Genomic DNA, 27150 nt, shown 5'->3' with positions numbered 1-27150 from the left:
TTAGCCACCAGGGCAACCCACTTCCATCACTTGATGAGAACAATCTGTGAGATCCTGAACTCATTGACCCTCAATGGGAGATTTGACTCCAGGTCAATAGACTGTTTGCTCCAAGGCTTGGAGCCATCTATAACTATTTCTGACAGATGAGCTTTCCAACAACTATCAAGTGTGTCTAAGACACACACCCTTGATGTCGGGAGCATGCTTACACCACCTATTAATCATTAGCAAACCCTTTAGAAACTGTGGACAGAAATTGCTTTACAGCCCAGTCCCGAGACTTGTTCTTCAAGCGCTGCAAGGAATAGGGTTGCAGATTCCTGCACCAATGCCACTTTGCAACCATCTACCTTAGACTCTCTAACCACTCAGACAATTTAACCACTGTATCACACTGGCTCGTACCATATTCGTCCAAATTTGTTCTGCTTTTCCGGTGCATTTATGGTTTATGGTATCCACTCAGAACCTTTGGGGTGGCAACAAGCCACAAATCAAAGCCCATTAACATGCAAAACAAGACTGTGCAGTTTGTGGCTTCGAAGGAGTCCACAGGGCAACTTCCTAAAGTTGTTTGTTGCCGCTTTCATAAAAGTTAAAACAGGAATAGCTTTTCAAAGGAGCTGGGGGCCGTTGTTGTTTCTCCTGCTCTGGAGGGTAGGACTCAAACCAATGGCTTCAAGTTATAAGAAAGGAGATTCCGGCTATCAACCAGGAATAACTTTCTGACAGTAAGAACTCTTCAACAGTGGAACAGTCTCTCTTGGGAGGTTGTGGACTCCCCTTCCTTGGAGGTTTTTAAGCAGAGGTTGGATGGCCAATTGTCATGGGTGCTTTAGCTGACATTCCTGCATTGCAGAAGGTTGGATTAGATGACCCTGAGAGTCCCTTCCAACTTTACGATTCTGTGGGTCTATGAGAGGAGATGTGATGGCCATCTTCAAATATCTGAAGGGCTGTCCCATGGAAGATGGAATAATCTTGCTTTCTGCTGCTCCAGAGGTTTGGTGACCATCTGTCAGGGATTATTGAGCTGTGATTCCTGAATTAACAGGGTGTTGGACTAGACAACCCTTCGCTTCCTTCCAGCTCTATGATTTTATGTGTCTGTTGTTGTTGTTAAATATTTCCTTCTGCTTTGTCTTTCTTCTCCTCTCCTTTTGCCCTTTCCAACCTTTGCCTGTTCCCATTTTTTGAAAGAGCCTCTCTGTCCCTGGCGCCTCCAGTCAGGCGTCCCTGCTGTGCCAGCTCTGCGGCACCAACAGCGTTCTTAAACGCCAGCCGGGGTCTCCTTCAGAAAGCAGTTGACTTGCATTCTTTTTCCATCTGCGGGGTCATTTATCTAAAGAGCAGCCCCCTCATCTGGAAGGACTATTTCCCTCTCCCCCCCCCCCACTTTCCTCCTAAAGAATATGTCTTCTTTGTTCACAGCTGGAAATCCCAGACTCCAACCAGCAGCAATGGCTGTGAAGAAGCTCTCTTCCCCCTCCCCCTTCATGGCAATTCGCTTTCATGCAGACAAGCAGCAAAGCTTTGGAACTCATTTCTGAAGGGAAGGAATCAGGGCCTCCCTCCTTCACCTCTCCCAGCGTCCTCTTCATTCACACATGCCCTGTACTTCTGGGACAGGGGGAGGAAGAGAGCACCAGATGGAAGTGGCTGATTTGCCTCTGTGAGGTTCACCCCCCCCAAAAAAAAACACCTCCACCAGATGTTCTTGATACTCCTGGCCTTGAGATCATTTAGAGATGAACTTCCCCATTCTTGGGACAGGGTTGGCACTGTGGTCTAAACCACTGAGCCTCTGGGCTTGCCGATCAGAAGGTTGGCGGATCGAATCCCCGCAACAGGGTGAGCTCCTGTTGCTCGGTCCCAGCTCCTGCCAACCTAGCAATTTGAAAGCACATCAAAGTGCAAGTAGATAAATAGGTACCACTTGGGCGGGAAGGTAAACGGTGTTTCCGTGCACTGCTCTGGTTTTGCCAGAAGCGGAAAAACTGTCTGCGGACAAACACCGGCTCCCTTGGCCTGTAAAGAAAGATGAGTGCCACAACCCCAGAGTCGTACACAACTGGACATAACTGTCAGGAGTCCTTTACCACTTCCCCCCATTCTTACCCCACAGCAGACTGGCAAACGATTGCTAAAGATTAATTACAGGCTTAGGAGAAAGAGGCGATAAATTACGCCACCTCTCCTGTGCAATAGTCTTGAGGGCTACCTTGGGAGAGGAGGCTCAGCTCTTTACCTCGAAAGTAGGGTAGTGTTTATTGCATTTCTAGCCCACCTTTTCCTCCAAGGAGTTCCAGGCACACATGGGTCTCCCTGCCCTCATGTAACAACCCTGTGAAGCAGCTTAGGCTGGCACCCAGTGAGCTTCACATCCAAGTGAGGATTCAAACCTTGGTGCCCAAGTCTTAGTCCAACACTCTAACCACTATGCCCCTCTGGTTCTCAGGCCAGGGGCCAAATGTGGCCCCTCAGTGCCTCTCTACTTATCCTTAGGGACCAGGGTTGATTGGAGGTGGGTGCAGAGGTTCTTAATGTATCAGGCTTGAAGCCACCAGGGGCCCCGGACTCTGAGGTTTCATATTTATTTCGGGAAGTGAAGAATTCTTGTAACCTGCCCTGGGACCTTAGGTGTGAAGAGCAGGTAATTAATAGTAGTAATAGTAATATTAATAAATCCTGATTGAGGAATTGCACAAAGATAGCTAAGTGTGTGTGCGTGCGCTTGCACTATTATTTGAATGCTCTGAAGAGATAAGGAAGCCTGAAGAACAGATGTGTTGAAAGTGTGAAATGGATTAGCATCGAAGCCCCCTGGGAAAATCTGAAACATGAAATGAAAGATCCTGAATGACAAGAATGATTCTGAATGCATTAGAGGTCCACTTTGCAGTTTGGTGCTGTTTGTGGCAGCTGCACAAGGTGTGTGTGTGTGTGTGAGAGAGAGAGAGAGAGAGAGAGAGAGAGAGAGAGATGCTGATAACAAAACGTCTGTGACCCACAGGGAAATATCAGCTTGAAACCAGGAATTCACCTGGATACAGATGTCACATTTCACAATACTTTTTTCCCCTGAGTGCATATTTAAAATGAATGTAAATATTAAGTTAGAAAGCCAAAGTTGTGAGTCTTTGCAAGTTGTGAATTTTCGGATATGAGTTGCATCTGACATTCTTCTGTTAGGTCTTTCCCTCTTTATAACCGAAAAGGGATCCTTTTTCCATATATTTACATCTATTGCGAATTTTTCCCTAATGCGAATTTTGGAAAGAATTCAGAGCTTGCTCCTCTGGTGAAACAACCAAGGGATTTCAAGGCAAAACAGGAGATTTCAATGAGATGTGTTTCATGATGAATGCCCATCTCCACACACCTTTTGTCTGTCGCAAAATTTAAAGAGAAGAGGAATCTGGAGGAAAGGTGGAGGTTCTTTGAAGCTGATGGACTACATGGAATTGGCGGAAATGACTGGCAGAATCCGAGACCAGGGAGAAGAGTCGGTGGAAGAAGATTGGAAAAAATTCAAAGTATATTTACAGAAATACTGCAAAATTAATGAATGTTAGAAGAATGCTGGAATGATGTTACATGGTTTTAGCAGAAATGTTATAAAGAATTAAGCAAAAACTGATTGTTAAAGGGCCAAAGTGGAAAATTTAAAGTTAGATTGTGTTAAGATAAATTATAGAACAAAAAATTGAGAAAGATGGAAAGGATTTGCTGAAATAGCTAATTGAACTAGAATACAAAAAAGGGAGGTGCAAGGAGGTCGATGAAACAAGTAAATGAAAGGTAAAGATATGGAAATATTGGGTGTGTTTTTAAATGTTTTTGTTTTTCTTGTTGTTTTGATGCATTGTCCCCCCCCCCCCCGGTTTTTATTTTTATTTTTGATGTCTTGTTTGTTAAATTTTTTATTGTTTCTTTTCCTTTTTTCCCTGTAACTATTAAACTTCTAATATTTTTTTTTTTTTTAAAGGAAAGGTGGAGGTTCTTCCTGAAAAGAAGCACCAGGCGGGTTTCAAGAGAAGCCAAGGTGTGCTTTATTAAAGATGAGTGAATCATGTCTGTTTCTGATCCACATCACTTTTGCATGTGCTCACTGATAAATCAATTTCATCTTGTTTCCACCTTAATCTGCAGTTATGTGTGTATGAGTATAAACCCATATGAAAAATCCCATTTAAATGTATTTTCTCTCAAAATATGCATTTTCAAAGCATTTGTGATGTGCAAAATCTGATGGATATCCAATACAGTGGTGCCCCGCAAGACGAATGCCTCGCAAGACGGAAAACCCGCTAGACGAAAGGGTTTTCCGTTTTGGAGGTGCTTCGCAGGACGAATTTGCTATGGGCTTGCTTCGCAAGACGAAAATGCCTTGCGATTCCTGGGGTTTTTCCCCCCCTCCCAGCCTTTTTCCCAAGCCCCTAAGCCGCTTATCAGCTGATCTAAGCCACTAATAGCCTTTTAGCAGCTAATCCGCTAATCCTTTAAGTCTTTAATAGCCGCTAATAGCCGCTAAACCGCTAATAACGCTAATAGCTCTAATCCGCTAATGGGCTTGCTTCGCAAGACGAAAAAAACCGCAAGATGAAGAGACTCGCGGAACGGATTCTTTTCATCTTGCGAGGCACCACTGTATAGTGGTATCTCTGGATGCGAACGGGATCCATTCCGGAGCCCCGTTTGCATCCTGAGCAGAACGCAACCCGCTTCTGTGCATGCACAGGTCACGATTCCCTGCTTCTGTGCATGAGTGTGATGTCATTTTGAGTGTCTGCACATGCGCGAGCGGCGAAACCCAGAAGTAACCCATTCCGTTACTTCTGAGTCGCCATGGGACGCAACCTGAAAAGATTTAACACGAAGCTACTTTAACCCGAAGTATGACTGTATGTAGAAGATGCCCAGGAGATATGGACCAGGTCAGCTCAAACCAGAATTCACAGAATGAATTCCTCAAGGATCCTCAGATTAAAAGCTGTCGGGAGTATGGTCTAGAAAGTGGGCCATGTTTCCTTCTATTTCCTTAGAGCAAAGTGCAGGTGGTGGTGGGCACTGGGCAGAACTAGTGGGGAATGTGATGTGTGATACTGACGTGCCTCAACAAAGTTGGCGTTCCACTCCATACAGTGTGAAGGATACACTGGGTGGCCTTTGGCAAATCACTCTCAGCCTTCATTTGTAAATTGAGTATGTGTCCTTTTTGGGTAGCATTATGTTTTGAACCTTGCATAATCTTCTGGACCTTTTTAGAACTGCATGTAGGTCTTAAAGTTCTTACCTTTCCCTGTTCAGGGAAGTATTTAATGACTGATGTTTAAATGTATTTTTAATCTTTTGTTGGAAGCCACCCAAAGTGGCTGGGGAAACCCAGCCAGATGGGCGGGGTAGAAATAATAAATTATTTTTAGTAGTAGTATAAAATATTACATTTCTTTTTGTAGTTTTTATTAAATATATTTATTTTTCACCACTCCAAGTAATAATTGAAAGAGAAGGTACCTGAAATACAGCTAGTACTACAACCAGTACTACTAAGACTATTACTAAAAAACTACTTCTACGATTAATAATACTAATACTAATAATACTGCTGCTGATGATGATGATGATAGGGAGTTGGGTATAGCCATCTTCAAGTATCTGTCATATGGAATATGGAACAAGCTTGTTTTCTGATGCTCTGGAGGGCAGGGCCCAAACCAATTGATTCAAATGACAAGAAATGAGATTCCAACAAACAAATGGTAATCAGGATCTGACACCTACTGGACCAATGAAGAGGCCCACTATCACTCAAGTTTGTGAATGGGTGAAAACATCATGGAACTCGGTGAAGGAGGAAATCGTTGTCCAGTCACTCAAAAAATGTGGCATTAGCAATGCTTTGGATGGAAACAAAGATGGTACATTGTATGAAGATAGCGAAGAAAGTGATGTCAGTGATTGTGAGCAACTGAGTTTCATAAATTCTGACCCTAGCACTTATGAGTTCTTGGGGTTCACAGAAGACTAGAAGAGTAATCAAACCTTAAAGTCTCTCTTCAGTTGTTAATGACATTGATGATGGTTCTTAATGCCACTGTTGACTGCTGTTCAATTTACGTGGTTGTAATATGATTCTGATATACCGGTTGTTTATTTAGTACAACATTTGATTCAGAATATTTTTTTTTCTTGTTTTCCTCCTCTAAAAACTAGGTGTGTCTTATGGTCTGGTGCATCTTACAGAGCGAAAAATACGGTAAATCCCAGGAAGAACTTTCTGACAGAAGCAGTTGTTAGACAGTGGAATGGACTCCCTCTGGAGGTGGCGGACTCTCCTTCCTTGGAGGTTTTTAAGCATAGGTTGGATGGTCTTTTGTCATGGATGTTTTAGCTGAGATTTCTGCATTGCTGGAGGCTGGAATAGATGACCCTTAGAGGGTTTTATGCAGAGGTTGGAGGGTGGTCTGTCAGGGATTCTTTAGCTGTGATTCCTGTGGGATGGGTAGCCTCATTTAACCAACATGCTTAAGTCTAATTAATGCCTGAAGGGGTTAACATCACAGAATAAGCTCTCCTTCCAGGCTTAGCTAGGTCACTTCCCCTCGCCTTGGGAGGAAGTTTATCAAGGCTTTTTTTCAATTTCAGTCTTCCCAAGAGGCTCAGCCTGTGAGGTATGAGCTTTCACAAGCCAATCTTGTTTCCCTATGCCAATGATTTAGGAACTTTCACCACTGTAACTAATCCAAGTTTCACTGCCAATGTTTTCTGACTGCTGTACGGAAAAGTACATGAATCTGACCTTTGGAGAATTTGTAAGTAAACCAGTTTTAACTTACCAAATATGTGTGTTTTTCTATGCTAAGGGAAGAGGGAAGTTTTGAAACTCAAAGGGGCATATTTTAAAGGTCTAATAGCCTATATTTCCACACTTTACTCTGCTGCATATTTTGTGATCTTAAAGCACTGCTGGGATTCTCTCACCAAATAATATTTGCCCCAAACCTGGTTCTTGGCAACTAGAGAATTTTTTTTACTGATTTTTCCTTGCCAACCAACAATTCCTGCACCTCAAGGGTTTGGAATAGATGTCCTTTGGGGTCCCGTCCAACTCAATAAAAAATAGAACCTGTAAATAACTCCACAAAACATTCATACACATTTTTTCTCTGCATAGATCCATTTACACACACACACACACACACACACACACACACACACACACATAATGAAAATCAGAATTGGATCACAGTTTTATTTCAGGGAACTGTCTCTAAACAGGAATTTCCTGAACATTTGGTGGAGTACAGGGATACTGTCGGAAGGAGAAGACTCAGATATTATACCTAAAATATCCTCACCCTCAGGACTGAAATGAAAAGGAAAGGAAAGAGATAAAGATTCTAACCAATCTTGTGAAGCGAACACATACACACAAAGAGCTATGCTAATAAACAATTAGTTTTAAGAAGTCTCGTAATACCACGCCATCTGCAGAAGCAGCTCTACAATTTTGGACCTTCCATTTCTGGGGAATGAATCTAAGACCATCCTTGCTTTGATATTTTGAGAGGGCTTTATCTATTTGTTTGATGATTGGATGTTTCTGACGGTATTGATTCCTGCCATTCTCGGGAGTATCAAGGTTTGACACAAAGTAAATTTATGGAGCCAGCCCATCTTTTGTTATCGCTCAGTTGGCATTTGAGCTCATCCGGTGTCCAAAGTATGTCACGAACTTCACAGACTATCTAACTTAGCTGTATGTGCTGTCAACACAACTCGGGGCTCATAGATCAAGGTAGAGCCAGAGGAACTGACAAAAAATAAATTGACTGCATTTTTTTATTTTTTTTAGGTCATATTGGAAGTATAGTTATTACTTTACCCACCCACCCCTCGCTTGTTGAAATACTTAAAGATTTGCTGGATACGGCATTGCCTTTTTAGAACTCCCCCCCCCTTCCTTCTTACATGCAATGTAACTTTTTGGTTCTCCTTGCTCCTTCCATTTTTACAAAGCGAGGTTAACCTACTGCTTTCCTCTTGCGGCCAAGGAAGTAGGGCATCAACAAAGAACTTGCGCATAGAGCTTTTATCCAAAGTTGTTGTTGTTTAGTCATTTAGTCGTGTCCGCCTCTTCATGACCCCATGGACCAGAGCACGCCAGGCACTCCTGTCTTCCACTGCCTCCCGCAGTTTGGTCAAACTCATGTTTGTAGCTTCGAGAACACTGTCCAACCAGCTCGTCCTCCGTCGTCCCCTTCTCCTTGTGCCCTCCATCTTTCCCAACATCAGGGTCTTTTCCAGGGAGTCTTCTCTTCTCATGAGGTGGCCAAAGCCTTGGAGCCTCAGATTCAGGATCTGTCCTTCCAGTGAGTACTCAGGGCTGATTTCCTTCAGAATGGATAGGTTTGATCTTCTTGCAGTCCATGGGACTCTCAAGAGTTTATCCAAAGTTAGCCAATTACATTTAAATACCGTCTTTTGAGTAACTCATCCACTGGAATGCTGAAGTGGGATGTTGGTGGAGATTAGTAAACAGCAGTACCCTCAGAGATTGCTGGTTCTGAGTTCTAGCAAGGTGCATCTCTCCACAGGCATCTTTGGGCCACTGTGATGCTGAACTAGTAGGGCCCTTGGTCCAATTCAGCAGATCTCTTCTCTTGTCCTTGGGTTAGCATGAGGTCTTCCACCTCTAAGAGTTACAGGGCAGGGATGGGATTCAGAGGTTATATTGCATAGATTGTCATGTCGTTGCTGTGGAAAGATGGGGGGGGGGGTGATAAGTAATTTAACTTCTCTTAAGGATTCAGGTAACAACTCTTGGATTGCTGTAATTAAACTGGAAGACCATATTTCTTTTCTGTCCTTAAGAGCCAAACTAAAAGAAGCTGAAAAACCCAACTTTAGCTGTTATGTTAAGGGGGGGGGGAGAAATGTTGGCTTAACTTCTTGATGATCTTAAACTCAGTGGAGGGCTACGAAATTCAAATGAAAATGAATGCAATATTAGCACCCACTGGATAAACTGTAAAATGATTAGTCAAATTTTAGTATTCACTCTTTAAAAAGCTTTTAATTAAGACTTTTAATTAATAATTAAAAATTAATCTACCAATAATTATAACTATGATTATAGGGTTTAATTGTGCTTAATGATTGGGGGCTGATTAATGACCAGACTAAGTCTTTTAGATTCTCTGACTTGAAAAGGGTAGGAGGTGATGGATTCCATTCAATGAAGTTAAAAAGCAATTCACACACCCAAGACAAAGAAAGCTCAGACATAAATGTGTGATTGAAGGAGAAGAGAAGGCCCCATTGTTTATACGATCTTCAGTGTCGCCGTGGAAGTTTCCTGTAAGTGGGAAATGGACATCGGATTATCAGATTTCAACATCACTTTCCATTGGTCTGGGGTTACCAAGCTTTCTGGGCCAGTGGGAACATTTGTAGCTTTAAGAAAGTGCCCGCACAAAATGGCTGCCACCTCCAAAATAGTAGGAAAAGGGACTGGATCACAAAATGGAGCATATGCTTCCTTCCCTATCAATGGGGGAAGTCATTGCCATACTCACTCACCCACAGGGAGGATCTCATCACATTTCCCAGTACATTGCCAAGCACAATTCAAAGTGTTGGTGCTCACCTTTAAAGTCCTCGTATTTATGGACTCTACATAAAAGGTTCTATTCCTCTCAGGAGTGTATGTTGGGTCTACACATGTGGTGGACACAGACGTGGGTTCATGTGTACGCTTCGTAAAAGGAGAGTGCTGTTACATTCAGTTTCTGCTTCCGTGCTTCTTCAGGCATCTGCTTGGCCATTGTGGGAACAGGATGTTGAATGAGATGGGTCTCTGGCCTGTTTCTTACATACATACCATTATGTGGCTTAGGGCCCTCATATTTACGGGACCGCCTCTCCTGGTCTGCCTCACAGAGGACCATGAATAATTATAGTTTAGAGGTCCCGGGCCCTAAGGAAGTCAGACTGTCCTCCACCAGGTCCAGGGCCTTCTCAGTGATGGCTCCGACTTGGTAGAATGCTCTGTCCCATGAGACCAGGGCCCTGCAGGATTTAACTTCTTTCCACAGGGCCTGTAAGACAGAGCTATTCCACCTGGCTTTCAATTTGAACTTAGCCTGATCTTTTATTCCCCTTCCTTCCTTCCCTCCCCCTCCCCTTTTTAAGAAGATTACCCGCTCTGGGATCCCACAGCTAATTCTCCCCTGGTCTCCTCGCTGGCCCAAATAGGACTAATTTAGCCAGCTAGCCCTGGTGATCATCTAATGTTTGTTGGATGGCTTTCCCCCCTAAACTGATTTTTGAATTCTGAATTTATTGTTATTCACGTTTTATACTGTATTTTATGCTGTTTTTGGTTGCATCAATTACGTGTTTTTAAATTTGTTGTTAGCCTCCCTGAGTCCAGTTTTCTGAACTGGGAAGGGCGGGGTATAAATAAAAATTGATTATTGTTATTATTATTATTATTATTAACCCTGTGCCTTACTTATTTACCAGGTGCATACAGGAGACAGTGATCTGGTTGGCTGTAAAAAAGGATTAAACAAATTCATGGAAGATAAGGTTATCAACAGCTACTAGGCATGATGGCTATTCTCCTCCTCCACAGTCAGAAGAAATGCTTCCCATTACTGAAAACTGTAGGATAGGAGAGGGCTATTGTGCTCAGGTTCTGTTTGTGGGTTTCACACAGGCATCTGGTTGGCCACTGTAAGAACAGAATGCTGACCCTGATGTACCATTGGTCTGATCTAATAGACCATTTGTGTGTGTGTGTGTGTGTTTGGAGGCCATGTTTAATTTACTCAGTTCAGCCTCTAGTCCTACTGTGTTTTATATTGCTTTCATTGCATTTGCTGCTTTTTAAAATTATATTTATATCTTCTTTTGCAACTCCTCTTCATACTTTTGTTTTGATGGAAACTGCTTCGAAACCGCTGCATGATGCAAAGAGATGCACAAGAACGCAAAAATAAACAAAATAAATAAATAGAGGAGTGGAGCAGGACATCATTTCCCTGTCTCCGAAGACCACCATATCTTGCCACTTTCACAATGTTATGACCACTAAATTCCCGAAGACAATATTACAGCAAATCACCTCAAATGCGCTCCAGGCGGGAGAATGATTCCATAATCAAAGTGCTAGGTCTTTGAGGACAACTTTAATTACTTTAATCTATACAGCCTGGAAAACATAATGCTTAATGGGGTAATCTATTGAAGAATGTGGAATTTTAAGCAGTATAGACTTGTGCCACTGTGTAAGAACCACTCCCGGCACAGCGCGGAGATGATAAAAAAAGGGGGGAAACCATTAAGTAGCATCTGAAGGAAGCCTCAGATGTTCATAAATCAATAATTGATAAAATGTACTCTTGTGTAACCATGTTGGGGTTTTTATGTTGTAGGTGGAATAAACTGATTGCATCAGGCTACAGCCCTTGGTGGAATTATAGAGCATGGCTCTTTTATGTGCTTTAATTGCCGTGTGTTTGTACACAAATGGCTGGAGTGCTGCTCTCTGGTTTTGTGGGCTATAAAGCCACAAGCGCTGCCTGCCCTCTGGGTCCACAGATGAGAGCCATAATATCGCCACAGCATGGGGCAATGGAGTTGCTGGAGGTACCACATAGACACTCTTGCTTTGAGATTCATGCACTCAATATTTCCAGCCATTAACAATTTCTATGCGCTACTCCAGAGGGTGAGAGTATTAACCTCTGTGACCTGGCCTTAGTCCAGTTGGGGTAATTATATCTTGTCTCCTTAACATTCTCCAGCTGCCCTGCTTTTTTATTCCTTAAAAAAAAAATACTGCTCTGATTTCCACTGGCGTGCTCCATCTCCTAGCCCTTCCCTCAAGCTGCTTCCTTTCTGCTTCTGTTCTTCGTTTAGTGCTCAGAATTGAACTGGGCTGCAACTCCTTTTATAAAATGAGGACTTGGGCAAGGTTAAATGCTGGGAGAGCCTGGCACTGATACCAGTACAAGGAGATGGATAACTCAGTGGCTAAGAGCCAATCAGTGCATGATCAGCATATGAAACTCACTGCCACTGGAAGATTTGTCATCGCAGTACTGTTGACTCATTACTCCATGTGTAGGGCTAATGTGTGGCCAGAGCGGCTCATTTGCAGACATCAGTAGTCAATGTGTGCGGAAGGACATCTGTGCATATTCCCAAACAGCCCATGGACTGGAACACAGCCATCCTTTGTGCGTATCTGAATTTTGCAGTGTGGTTCTTCAGACAGTAATGTGTACACCAATCCATGTGCTTGGCTAAAGTGTGCATTGAAATGCATATATTTGCAGAAATACCATACCCAAAATGCATTTTTGCACAAATTATTTGGCTGGGGAACTCCATTGCAAAATTCAGAGATTGCGGATTTCAAAGAGTGGCTGTTTCAGTTCTCATAGCATTTTGCCAAGGGAAAATGAATCATAGAATCATAGAATCCTAGAGTTGGAAGAGACCACAAGGGCCAGCGAGTGCAACCCCCTGCCAAGCAGGAAACACCATCAGAGCACTCCTGACATATGGTTGTCAAGCCTCTGCTTAAAGACCTCCAAAGAAGGAGACTCCACCACACTCCTTGGCAGCAAATTCCACTGTCAAACAGCTCTTACTGTCAGGAAGTTCTTCCTAATGTTTAGGTGGAATCTTCTTTCTTGTAGTTTGGATCCATTGCTCCGTGTCCGCTTCTCTGGAGCAGCAGAAAACAACCTTTCTCCCTCCTCTATGTGACATCCTTTTATATATTTGAACATGGCTATCATATCACCCCTTAACCTCCTCTTCTCCAGGCAAAACATGCCCAGCTCCCTTAGCCGTTCCTCATAAGGCATCGTTTCCAGGCCTTTGACCGTTTTGGTTGCCCTCCTCTGGACACGTTCCAACTTGTCAGTGTCCTTCTTGAACTGTGGTGCCCAGAACTGGACACAGTACTCCAGGTGAGGTCTGACCAGAGCAGAATTCAGTGGCACTATTACTTCCCTTGATCTAGATGCTATACTCCTATATGAGGTAGTCTCACTTTTAAATGTGAGCTGAATCAAAGTTTTCTCCCATTGCTACCTGTCACATAGTTTGAGGGGCAGGATCTAAACAAAATCATGAAAGGGGAGTTCAACTGGAAATTTCAGAGTATTGTATTGTATTGTATTGTATTATTTTTTTACTCCTTTCTTTTAAGAGATTATAATTGCTGTAGGTAGATCATTTTGTGGTTACTGCATTTTTAAAATGTTGCTTTCCTTCTAAACATTTCCTTTAAAGTGTTTCCTTTCCTTCCTTCTGCTTTTGCCTGCACTCCTAACCCAGTTTACTTGGGAGTAAGCCCAACTGCAATGGAACTTACTTTTGAGTAGATAAGACACACAGTGATTTATTTCTGCCTTCATGCATTTATTGCTGTAGTCAGGTGTTGTTGTTGTTTTTCATGGTTAAGTTATCATTACAGTTTTGTGGCTAGTTACTTAGTCATGTTGAGAAAAGGCAGGGTATAAATGTTCTAAATAAAAGCGTAAATAAATGTTTACATTCCTAAAGCTTCAAAAAGTTAGATGGATGAACTATTTCCTCCCCTCAAAGGCCAGATATGATTTTGAGTGTAGAAACTCTTTCCATAAAACTTGGGCATATGCTTATGAACTTATAATATTTAATATGCTGTAAATGTTTCATATAAATATTTAAATAATGATAATAATAATTAGCACATCTTGAGAACGGCCTTTATGATGATTATTGTTATTTAAATATTTATATTAAACATTTTCAGTGTACTAAATCCAATAAAAACATTCAACGGGAACAGGAAAGGGAATAAATAGGAACAGAGAGAAAGTAAGGAATATATAAGTAAGGAATAGGGAAAGGGAATAACTAGGAACAGAGAGAAAGTAAGGAATATATAACTACACACAAAAATAAAATAAAATCATACCGTACATTAAAGCTACAGTCCTCACCATTATTTTTGGTGGGGGTATGGCCAGTTTCTTTAATGTTACTTCTAAGGTGGAAGTGTTGACTGACTACTGACTATTATTTCATTATCTATTTCATTATTTCATTATTTTCATCCTCTACTAGCTTTTGACATTGAGAAAATACAAAGCAGGTCTTGCTCAGTTATCTCAGTAGATGAAGGAGGATTCATGTGAAGTGAGGTGCTTTCTAAGAGCCCCTGAAGGTTTTTAAACTAGCAGCTGGTTGGTTCCTAACATCCTGCTTGATACAAGAGGGTGTGGTGTATTGCCCTTTTGGGGGCGGGAAATAACTCACAAATTAAGACTTGGCAAGAGGAACAAAACATAAAGATATCTTTGTGGGCAAATGGTGGAGCTTCATTTCATTTGCAAATTCTCCAGAAAACCAAAGACCAGTTCCTGGTGGTCTGGTGGATCGTTTTAATAAAAATGTAGTTTGTAGAGGCATGCAGTTAAAATTTGTGGTGTCTATAGAGGAATACGGGTTTTCATAATGTATTTTGGTAGGTCTCCAGGGAAATAAATAAAGTAAGAACCCAAACCAAAGGAATTGTGTGGCTCCAGTGAATCCAGAAGCTGATGGTAATGTTTAGCGCAGCAAAATATAACATTGCCACCCTCATAGCCAGGCAATGAAAGGTATAACTAGTGTTGTATGGAAGTGAGAGCTGGACCATAAAGAAGAATTGATGCTTTTGAATTATGGTGCTGGAGGAGACTCCTGAGAGTCCCTTGGACTGCAAGAAGATCAAACCTATCCATTCTGAAGGAAATCAGCCCTGAGTGCTCACTGGAAGGACAGATCCTGAAGCTGAGGCTCCAATACTTTGGCCACCTCACTATAAGAGAAGACTCCCTGGAAAAGACCCTGATGCTGGGAAAGATGGAGGGCACAAGGAGAAGGGCAGAGGACGAGATGGTTGGACAGAGTTCTCAAAGCTACCAGCATGAGTTTGACCAAACTGTTTGAGGCAGTGGAAGACAGGAGTGCCTGGCGTGCTCTGGTCCATGGCGTCACGAAGAGTCGGACAAGACTAAACAACTAAACAATAACAAATCATATCACACATTTTGCATGATGGAGTTGGACGCAGATTTCGGAGACAGTCACTGGTCAGCCAAAGCAATTCCATCTTGAGAATTCCAAACTTTTTGTTGTTGTTGAAGACAAAATGCAGATTTTTTAATTTGTTATTGCTGTCGCTTGTGGTGAGGAAGAACGTCCCAACCTCCCCCACTTCCACACCTTGTAGAAATTTCAATATCATTCCCTTCAGAAGTGGCGGCTTAAACGCCACCGCCAAAAAAACATATGCTTCTGTGTCAGATGTTTCACTTAATTTAGTAGTCTACGGGCAGCCTGAGAGCTCTGACTGCCAAAGTGCCGGCACGAATTGTCTCCTTTGGTTTTTAATTGGAATCATGTTCATTTCCAGGAGGAGGTGGAACAACCAGTCCACGGCACTGCTAATTTCCTCAGCTGTTCGAGCTCACACACTACCCCTTAACTAGCTGGAGGACAATAGCCAAGACTCTCTGCCAAGCCGGCTTTTTTTGTGCACATAGTGTCTTTATACTAACTGTCACCGTATATGTTCAGCGTATGCCAAGAGGGCTATGGTTTACATCACAATTTGGGGTGGGCGGTAATGGGGTTTCCAAGCAACAAACATCACTTCTGCTTGCATGGTGCACTCCCTTGGCACTCTGTCCTGATCCATAGAAATTTTTCAGCTTCTCTGCTTCTCGAGAAAACCTCCCCTCCTAGAATAATAGAACTATAGAGTTGAAAGGGACCCCAGGGATCAATCATCTAGGCCAACTCTCTGCAATATCTAAAGGACATCAAATGGAAGATGGAGCAAGCTTGCTTTCTCCTGCTCCGGATGGTAGGGCCCAAACCAATGGATTCAAGTAACAAGAAATGAGATTCTGACTGAACATCAGGAAGAACTTTCTTATGGTAAGAGCTGTTTGAGCCACTCCCCAGCCACTCTGGGCGGCTTCCAAAAAAACATTAAAATACTGTAATACATCAAACATTAAAAGCTTCCCTAAACAGGGCTGCCTTCAGATGTCTTCTAAAAGTCTGATAGCTGTTGTTCTCTTTGACATCTAGTAGGAGGGCATTCCACAGGGAGGGTGCCACTACCGAGAAGGCCCTCTGCCTGGTTCCCTGTAACTTGGCTTCTAGCAGTGGGGGAACCACCAGAAGGCCCTCGGTGCTGGACCTCAGTGTCTGGGTAGAATGATGGGGGTGGAGATGCTCCTTCAGATATACTGGACCAAGGCCATTTAGGGCTTTAAAGGTCAGCACCAACACTTTGAATTGTGCTCGGAAACGTACTGGGAGCCAATGTAGGTCTTTCAAGACTGGTGTTATATGGTCTCAGCGGCTGCTCCCAGTCACCAGTCTAGCTGCTGCATTCTGGATTAGTTGTACAGGATCCATGGATTAGAGGGGTTGGGCACACAGCTCAAAGCCCCATACTCATAACAATTTGATATTGTGCAATGGTTAAAGCAACTGATTCCTTAAGTGCCCAGGTCACATAATTCAGCAGACTTGACAAAGCAAGTCTCTATGTGCCCACCTCTTTTGTGGAAAGGGCAAGGTTAGCCCAATCCATGCATTACTTGCACATAGAACATAAACATGTAAACTGTGGGTTGAGGGTGGAATGCAGTTAGAATGCTTCCTGCCATTTACACACACAAACACACACTCTGTTTGCTGTCATTGTTACTCCTCACAGCTGCTTTCTGGAAAAGAAAAGGAGATGCCTGATACGGCATTGAGAGCGCTCTGTGAATTTAACACTCTCTTTCAGCTTGTTTAACAGCTTGTGCATTTTGTAATGCATTCTTTCATCACTATGGCAACAGTTAAAAAAAAAATTAAGGTGGGTTCGAGGACAGAGTTTGGTGTTTGCACTGAAAGGAAACCCGTGGTCTGTGTGTCCCCACTCCCCACCTTATCATGGTTGCTGTACTAGCAGAGGACCACCAGACTCAACCCAACGAGTGCTCATTAATGGTTCCTTGTCATCCTGAAAAAAGTGACAAGTGGGGTGCCACAGGGTTCTGTCCTGGGCCCATTGTTGTTTAACATCTTCAAAAATGACTTGGATGAAGGAATTGAGGGGATGCTCATCAAATTTGCAGATGACACCAATCTGGGAAGTGTAGCTAATGCCGCAGAAGATGGAATCAGAATTCAAAGTGACTTTAACAGACTGGAGAACTGGGCGCAAACTAACAAAATGAATTTCAGTAGGGACAAATGTAAGGTTCTGCACTTAGGCAGGAAGAACCAGATGCACAAATATAGGATGGGGGACACCTGGCTTACCAGCAGTACATGTGAAAAGGATCTAGGGGTCTTGGTGGACCACAAGCTTAACATGAGTTAAGTGTGATGCAGCCGCAAAAAGAGCTAATGCTATTCTAGACTGCATCAAGAGAAGTATAGTGTCCAGATCAAGGGAAGCAATAGTACCACTCTATTCTGCCTAACGGGACGCGGGTGGCGCTGTGGGTTAAAGCCTCAGTGCCTAGGGCTTGCCGATCGAAAGGTTGGCGGTTCGAATCCCTGCGGCGGGGTGCGCTCCCGCTGTTCGGTCCCAGCGCCTGCCAACCTAGCAGTTCGAAAGCACTCCCGGGTGCAAGTAGATAAATAGGGACCGCTTACTAGCAGGAAGGTAAATGGCGTTTCTGTGTGCGGCTCTGGCTCGCCAGAGCAGCGATGTCACGCTGGCCACGTGACCCGGAAGTGTCTTCGGACAGCGCTGGCCCTTGGCCTCTTTGAGTGAGATGGGCGCACAACCCTAGAGTCTGTCAAGACTGGCCCGTACGGGCAGGGGTACCTTTACCTTTTTATTCTGCCTAAGTCAGACCACACCTGGAATATTGTGTCCAATTCTGGGCACCACAATTTAAGAAGGATGTTGACAAGCTGGAACTTGTGCAGAGCAGGGCAACCGAGATGATCAAACGTCTGGAAACTAAGCCTGGTGGGGAGCGCTTGAAGGAGCTGGGTAAGTTTAGCCTGGAAAAGAGGCAACTGAGAAGAGATATGATAGTCATCTTCAACTATCTCAAGAGCTGTCACATGGAAGATGGAACAAGCTTGGTTTTCTCCTGCTCTGGAGGGTAGGACTCAAACCAATGGCTTCAAGTTGTAGGAAAGGAGATTCCGACTAAACATTTGGAAAAACATTCTGACAGTAAGAGCTGTTCAGCAGTAGAATTGTCTCCCTCAGGAGGTGGTGGACTCTCCTTCCTTGGAGGTTTTTAAGCAGAGGTTGGATGGCTATCTGTCATGGATGCTTTAGCTGAGATTCCTGCATTGCAGGGGGTTGGACTAGATGACCCTCAGAGTCCCTTCCAAATCTAAGATTCTATTATTCTATGTTGCCATTGGGGGGCATGTTCATTTTTCACCTTTGTTTGGCATCTCCAGCTATGTTTATATCATAGTCAAGAGTTTATAGTCTGGGGCTATTGAACAATGGGCCTAGCTGTGCTTTTCAAAGGATGCTTTTTGACTGTGCCAATTTTTCTTACCTAAACAAACAAAAAAATCACCCAACACATAAAAAGCAGCCAATTTAAAGCCAGCAAGGTCTTACGCTACACCTACTTACTTTTCTCCCCAGCCTACAGTACATTTAGTTAATAGTCATGTTTGGGCTAGGAACCTTTTTAAGGGTTGTACAAGTAAAAACTGCCTATTAGCGCAAAAAGTGGTGGAAGGTGGCAAAGAGCTGTTTCTGACCAGGACGAGGGTGGTGCAATGCAGATGCAGAAGGAAAGATGGTGTCTGTTACCCTCTATTATTTTATATGCTTTGTCTGGAAGAAGATGTTACGGGGGATATGTGGACGCTGTCGAAAAGATCAGCTCTCTGGTTCCTGCTCTAGGCCCAGGTCACATCGAGTAATATAAAATGTATGTTGTGATTAGGGCCTGCTTTAGTTGGGTTGGGTTTTTTTTTTGGGGGGGGGGGACTACAGCAGGGTGCCATCATGCTCCCTTGAATGTACACTTGGGTGCATGACCCTAGAGAAGTTTCTGTCACCATCTTTAGTCCTCCAAAATGCAGTGAACAAGAAGGCCCAGTTTGCTGTACCTTGAGTTTTGGTTTCTGTTGTTGTTTAAATGGTTACCTCTACCTCAGGCTTCCTCAACATCGGCCCTCCACAGACTACAGTTCCCACCATCCCTGATCACTGGTCCTGCTAGCTAGGGATCATGGGAGTTGTAGGCCAGAAACATCTGGAGGGCCGAGGTTGAGGAAACCTGCTCTACCTCTACCGAGAGAGAGAGCAATGTGCCTTTGCTCCAGAGGTTAGGAACAGCAGCTACAAGTGTCGTCTCAGTCACTGTCCATCATGGCTGGTGAAATCAAGCTGGGGTTGGGGTGTGGGCAGTGGTGGAGGAATGGGGGTGTGGTAGGGGCAGGTTGCCCTGGGTGTCATCCCTGAGGGGGGTGACATTGTCACACAGCCCCCCTGGGATGTTAGTCCCGCTCCCGCAGGTGGCCAGCCCCACCCCTTTAGGAGTCTAGCCCCGCCTCCAGATACACGCCGCTCCGGGTGCCAGAGCAGCTAGCTCCGCCTCTGGGGGTGGGGTTGAACACCACTTTAGACAGAGACAGCCATGGTTTACATCTTATGCGAGTTCATCTACATCAATAAAACTGATGTAAAAATATGTGGCACGCTATTCTCTTGGCCCAGTTCTTGATCCATACAAAATGTGTTCCAATAATCATTTCTTTTCCTCTCTCTTTCTTCTTGCTCTTTATCCAACTCCGCACGTTTCCACCCAGAGGTAACTAACAGGCTTTTGGCCCCACAGCCAGTGTATAGGTAAATAGCAACTTTGTTCCAAAATGCTAATATGTTAGGGTACTTGGAAATTTCATTTCACAACTAGATGGGATGGAGGAAGTTAGAAGGAAGATAAATTTTCAACCGGGATTGGAAATAAAGCAATCAACCAGACTTTGCTATTTCTCATCCCCTCTGATTTTTCTGTCAGCGTAAGTATTTTTCTCTCTTAACTGTCAGTGTAAGTATAATGCTATACTTGTGCTATTCTTAATCTATATTATTTTCTAAAGGTGCTATATTACTAAATTGCATTGCTTTAAGCTGCTTAATATTCTTCACATATGATCTTCTATAGGGAGATAATAATATGCCTTCAACAAAATGTTGTACACCAATATTCCTTAGATGTTTTGACAAAGCAGGAAGTTGTGTGTTTTCTTCAAATTTTTACTGTCGAGATTTGGTGGCAACTTAACTTGGATGTGTCGGTTACATGATGGAATTAGGTAACAAAGATTCATTTCTGGCCTTGAGTGTTAGTTTTCGCAGTCATCAGCTGGGGACATGAGTTATACACTATTTTAAAGGAACGAAGACAGACAGCACAGTCTTATGTATGTCTACTTATAAGCAAGGCCCCATTGAAATTTTCTTTTAAATGTTTAATTTCTTACATTTATTTCCCACCTTTGTTGCAACATGGAACCCCAGGTGGTTTACACGTGGTTTCCAGGTAGTCATCATTCATCCAGACACTGATTGGACCCAGAGCTGCTTACCTTCAGCCAGGTAGTGTGGCCTTCAGACCATACTCTGAATTTAAAGGGATTGTGTTGAAAGCTGCATCCTTAATTACCAACATTTGCCTTGGTACCAACCAAACTCTTGTAGGAGAGATGCTATTATTAAACTTCCAAGTTTTCTAATGAAACTGCAACTTACACCAGCCCTCACTTTCTTGGTATACAGGCTGCAATTATCACTGTGTTATCTTCCTGAAGGGATATTTATCTTCACAGCGTGATCGCAAAGATAAATGGTAAAGTTTAAAATTCAAAAGTGCTTACCACAGGGCATTATGATAAGACGACAAAACAATGAAGTAAAAAAAGAAAGAGCTGTTGAGAGTGGGAGGGGTACAACATGCACACACACAGAGAGAGAACACCACCTTTTATCCACAAATCAATGATCGAGCCCTTTAATTGAAATATATTTCATGAAAAGATGGTTGCATTTTCAAATGCTGCTTTCTTAAATAATAATAGCAATAACGATTGTTTTAAGAAGGTGCTTTTCATTCTCTGTAGTCCCCCCCTCCCCCGAAATATAGATAACATTCCTGAACGGCAGAGGAATACAGCAGTTTGAGCTATAATAGTCAACATAACAATTAGTACAGTTTGTTACAGTGACGGGAGAGGTGGAGGACAGAACCATGTTCAAGGAATGTGCTGTGCAGAGGACTAAAAAGGAAGGCTCATCTGAGCCTGCTTTTGCTCATATAAAGGGGAGCAATGCCACACAGCAGCTGCTGCAGGAATAGCATGCTGAAAACTTCAGCCATTATCAGCTACGGAAAAGCAGCAGCTCGAGAAATCTGCTTTTCCTCTCTTTGATTTCTGAACTTTTCTGCGATGGTCTCAAACATGCAGTACCATTTGACTCTTCTGAGGCTGGCCCATTAGGGCATATGAGACACTGCTCTTCCAACCTCAGCCTGCCCTCAGCCAGCCCCCACCTCCCTGCTCCTTATAAACAGCCAGGGGATGGCACTGACTGTCAGCGTCCACCTCCTTGGTCTCTGTGTTGTCCTTGCGCAACTCAGCAGGGAGGACAAAACAAAATTAGTTGGCTCTGCCTGTCATTGTCTCTGGCTCCACCTTCAGTTGGCATCCTTGTTCTCTGTCCTATCAGTCCCAAAGGCCACTAGCCATCATCAGAGGATCTCCTGGGTGCTGTGGCTTTCCCAATTTCCAAGGCCATGTTAAAAACTAGACTGTGGGACACAGATCGTCAGCAACTAATCTCAGCTGCGGAAAAAACATGTTTCCCTCTTTATTTTCGACTCTCTTGGGAGCAGGAATTTAACCTTAATTATTTACATTTTTTGTTTAACCCTCAAGAAAGAAGGGCTTTTTCGCTGGCTAGGTTCAATTCCAATCTTTCTAACCTCTTTTGGGGTAGGTTTGCAGGTATGGCAGAAGGAGATAGGATCTGCCCATGTGATGCCCACCTGGTGGAAACTCTAGCTCACATGGCCCATAAATGTAAAATGTATGATGATCTCCGCCAACAATTTCTAGACCATCTATGTATTTTGACATGGAAACCAGAGACAGAGATTATGCACTTCTTATTACAGGGGAGAGACCAGGAGCTCACCAAGACAGTAGCTAAGTTCCTCTATTTGACTTTTTGTCGCTGAAGAACGCTACAGGGTCCTGCCCTTGCTGGAGACCCACAGAGATGAAATAGATTCCTTGCCTCTTCTTCCCTTTGGCAAATGACTGTACTGTTGAAATGGCAATAAGATCGCACTTGTGCTCTACGTGGGGCTACCTTTGAAGGTGACCCGGAAACTACAACTAATCCAGAATGCGGCAGCTAGACTGGTGACTGGGGGCGGCCGCCGAGACCACATAACACTGGTCTTGAAAGACCTACATTGGCTCCCAGTACGTTTCCGAGCACAATTCAAAGTGTTGGTGTTGACCTTTAAAGCCCTAAACGGCCTCGGTCCAGTATACCTGAAGAGTGTCTCCACCCCCATCATTCTGCCCGGACCCTGAGGTCCAGCACCGAGGGCCTTCTGGCGGTTCCCTCATTGCGAGAAGCAAAGCTACAGGGAACCAGGCAGAGGGCCGTCTCTGTGGTGGTGCCCGCCCTGTGGAACGCCCTCCCACCAGATGTCAAAGAGATAAACAACTACCTGACATTCAGAAGACATCTTAAGGCAGCCCTATTCAGGGAAGTTTTTAATGTGTGACATTTTAGTGTATTTTTGGTCTCTGTGGAAGCCGCCCAGAGTGGCTGGGGAAGCCCAGCCAGATGGGCAGGGTACAAATAATAAATTATTATTATTATTATTATTAGTGGCTTATTTATTCTGAATGTTTGTAAGTGATGCCAATAATGGTTTGATGATGATGACTAGCCATCACTGGCATAGTACCTACACTTCTGAAATTATGTGGATCAATGAGGAATGCTTCTGAAAGAATCCTCATACACTTGTAGCTTGTTGAACCAGGCCATTGGCCCATCTAGCATCCTGTTCTCACAATGGCCAACCAAATGCCTGTAGGAAGCCAGCAGCAAGGATCTGAGCACAATAACACTCTCTCCTCCCCTTTCCAGCAGCTGGTATTGCAGTTTCAGGTGGCAGCACATAAATCAATGGGTTCTAATTACAAGAAAGTGGCTCACGACTAATCAAGAAGAATTTTCTGGCGGTATAAGATGTTTGGCAGTGGAACAAACTGCCTTGGAAAGTGGTGGACTACCTGTAATTTGTGGATTTTAAGCAGAGACTTAATATCATAAGAATTGTAGCAGAGGGTTGCCTACAAGGGCAGTGGGATGGTGGATTAGGTGACCTGTGATGTCCCTTTCAACTCTTTGATTGCGTAAATTTCCCTCCTGAATCCAGCGTTCCAAATGGCCCCATCTTGTATCCAAAGTAGAAATTGCGTACAGTGGTACCTCTGGTTGTGAATGGGATCCGTTCTGGAGCCCCGTTCGCAACATAGCAGAACGCAACCCGTGTCTGCGCGTGCGTGAGTTGCGATTTGCTGCTTCTGCGCATGTGCAGTCCGTTCTTAAACCGAAACTATTCTTAAACTGAGGCACACTTTCCCTAATGAGGCCTCCCGCCACTGGTGCCCTTCCACCGTTCAGATTGCATTCTTAGACGGAAGTAAAGTACGCAAACCAAGACACTATTTCTGGTTTTGTGGAGTTTATAAACTAAATCGTTCTTAAACTGGACTGTTCTTAAACTGAGGTACCACTGTATACACATGCTCATCAGCAATGCAGCAGGAAATTATCTCTGCAATGGGTTTAAAATGGGAAAGTATCCTAGTTACACCACTTTTCAGAAGACACAGAATGCAGGGCAGGGTGAACAAATCAACCAATAAGGGGATGGAATGGAATGGGAGAAATTGCCTTAAATTTCAAAACAAACCGGCAAGATTTGCTTCATGCTAATATGGAGGCTCCTCTTTGAGTGAAACATTGCAAAATGTAGTTACTGCCACTCTGAAAGACTAATTCCTTGCAAGTTCAGAACAAACATTATGGTGGCACTTGTAAAAGTGCCAGGTCCTCAGATCAAAGCTGTTGAGTAGGGCGAGGCGATACTTCAGGTAAATGGGTCCCAAGCTGTTGAAGACTTTATATGCTAATAGAAACATGCTGGATTGGTGGGAAATCAGCATCCAGGGCCTTTTCAGTAGTTGTGCCTTCCAAAGAGGCTCACCTAGCTCTTACTTTGGTACATAATAATAATAATAATAATAATAATATCCCACCCATCTGGCTGGGTTTACGCAGGCTCTCTCGGTGACTTCCAGTACAAATAAAACATAATAAAATATCAATACAGGGGACACTCAGTGGGTTGCGATTTGGCGCTTCTGCGCACGCACAAAGCATGATTTAGCACTTCTTTGCATGCACAACCACCGAAACCTGGAAGTAACAAGGTTACTTTATCGTTTATCCGGCCCGCAGCAACCCCTGCCACCCGCTGCTGCCACCCGCTCTTACCAGCGCTGCGCAGAACAGAAACACCAGAAATAGCTTGTGCGCATGCGCAAGCGTTATTTCCGGTGCACATCTGGGTTGGAGGAGGCCCGTGCACATGCCCCCAAGCTATTTCCGGTGCTCCTCCAACCCAGAAATGCATCAGAAATAGTGTGTGCACACACATATGGGCACCGCTCCCCCGCCCTGCCGCGCAATCGGCGCTGGAGACACCGGCCCGAGGTGTGGTAAGTTTGCTGACCCCTGCTCTAAGGGTTCCCAAAGCCAAGGCAATGAAAGGTGACCAAACTGCTCTTAACCCAAAGGATGCCCAGACATACCCCCCAACATTTCTCCAATGAAAACAGAGACGTCCCCTCCAGCATTTCCCATAATGGAAACAGGCACACCCTATTCCATACCTTCCAACATTTCTCCCATAAAAATAGGGACATTACAGCGGTACCTCGGGTTACAGACGCTTCAGGTTACATACGCTTCAGGTTACAGACTCCGCTAACCCAGAAATAGTGCTTCAGGTTAAGAACTTTGCTTCAGGATGAGAACAGAAATCTTGCTCCGGCGGCATGGCAACAGCAGGAGGCCCCATTAGCTAAAATGGTGCTTCAGGTTAAGAACAGTTTCAGGTTAAGTACGGACCTCCGGAACGAATTAAGTACTTAACCCGAGGTATCACTGTACTGGCAAAAGCGGGACATTCCAGGATCAAATCAGAAACCAGGACAGCTTCTGTAAATTCAGGACTGTCCCTGGAATATAAGGACACTTGGAGACAGTGCCTAGATAACCCCGGGGTCTTTTCCAACTCTACAGCTCTATAGATCTATCATGCTCTGTAGGTCCCCAGTGTGTGCAGAGACAGTCAGAACCTCGGCCTCTTCTTTCCTTTCCTAGGATGGAGGATGTTCAGCAAGCCGCTTACTCAAATTTAGGCTTCAGACTGACTTAATTGTAGGCCTCTCTGAAGGACAATGGACAGGCCTTGGCACAGTTTTGTGTTTGGCAGAACTGCCAGGGTTTCGGGGCTTTCTGATAGCCTGGCACTGCCTTAGAGAACAGGTTTACTTGATTAGGTTTTTCTGGGACATGAAGGACAAATTCAGCAAGGCACGTTCTAGCAGCATTAGTCAGTATATAAAGATATATGAGGCAACGGCATACCAAATAACTGCAGAATACAGATAGATATCTGAAGGTTTTCCAGCCAAGAGTGAGGGGTTTGAAAGCTATTTAGCTGTTTGTTCCAGCAAACTGAAAACACACACAGGGACACACACACAAATCCATGGGGGATAAACGTTGCATAGAGAGGGGGGAAATGTGAATGGTAAACAACATTTTTGGAAAAGGCTTCCTTTACAATTTAGAATTTCATTATCGCTTTCTTTATTGGCCAGGCTTTTCTGGAAACAGGGGATGTGTGTGTTTTGATTTTTAACCACACACTTCCTCTATTGTTCTGCCATCGCTGGGATGAATCAGATCCACGCCAGGCTTTTCAAAAAGCAATTTACACTGAAATGAATTTTGGGGCACAATCCAACCCAAGTTAAGTATTTTCAAATTCCACTGATATAAGAGGAAGAGAATTAAATCTGCGCTTAATGTTCCCATTGACATTAGTGCACCTTAAGAGTGTTTAACTGTGGTGCATCAATTTCCTTGTCTGCAACCTGACTCCTCTCCAGAAATTGAATTGGATGTGCAAGTATTAAAAACAAAACGGCAGGGTGTGCACACAGCCCCACCCTGCAATGTCCTCAAATATGGGCTCTTTTCAGAACTTTGTGCATTGACAACTTAACATCTACCTTTTCTAGCTGGAAGGTCTCATTCCTTTTCTATTCTCCACACAGGAAGAAAAGCAAGAGGCAGCATCAGAGTTCACAGACCTGTTCCAGCCAGGCAGAAGTACTTACACAGGTGCTGAGTTGCACCCAACATTGTGTATGCATGTTATATCAGGTGCATTGTGCATGTGCATGATGACTCTGGCAACTGAGCCTGCTTCTGATGCAACATCCATGTGCCAGGCCATGCTGGTCAGCCTGGGCTAACATCCTGCCAGGTTGCGCTTTGTTGAGGTGGCATCCCACCATGCCACCTCTGCCCTCTTCAGATGGGAGGGGGGCTGAGCCCCATGCCAGTGGACATGGGGCAGGCGATCTGTAGATGCATCAGCCCCATAGACACAGCTAGGTTTTCACTATTGGACCATGAATTCCTTACTTCATTATTATCAAGGTAAACGTAAAGGGTAAAGGGACCCCTGAAAGTTAAGTCCAGTCGCAAATGACTCTGGGGTTGCAGCGCTCATCTCGCTTTACTGGACGAGGGAGCTGACGTTTGTCCGCAGACAGTTTTTCTGGGTCATGTGGCCAGCATGACTAAGCCACTTCTGGCGAAACCAGAGCAGCGCACGGAAACGCCGTTTACCTTCCCGACAGAGTGGTACCTATTTAACTACTTGTACTGCATGCATTTCAACTGCTAGGTTGGCAGAA

Source organism: Podarcis tiliguerta (assembly GCF_965153285.1).
Source record: "Podarcis tiliguerta genome assembly, chromosome: 11".
Lineage (NCBI taxonomy): Eukaryota > Metazoa > Chordata > Lepidosauria > Squamata > Lacertidae > Podarcis > Podarcis tiliguerta.
Note: the sequence above shows the minus strand (reverse complement) of the source record.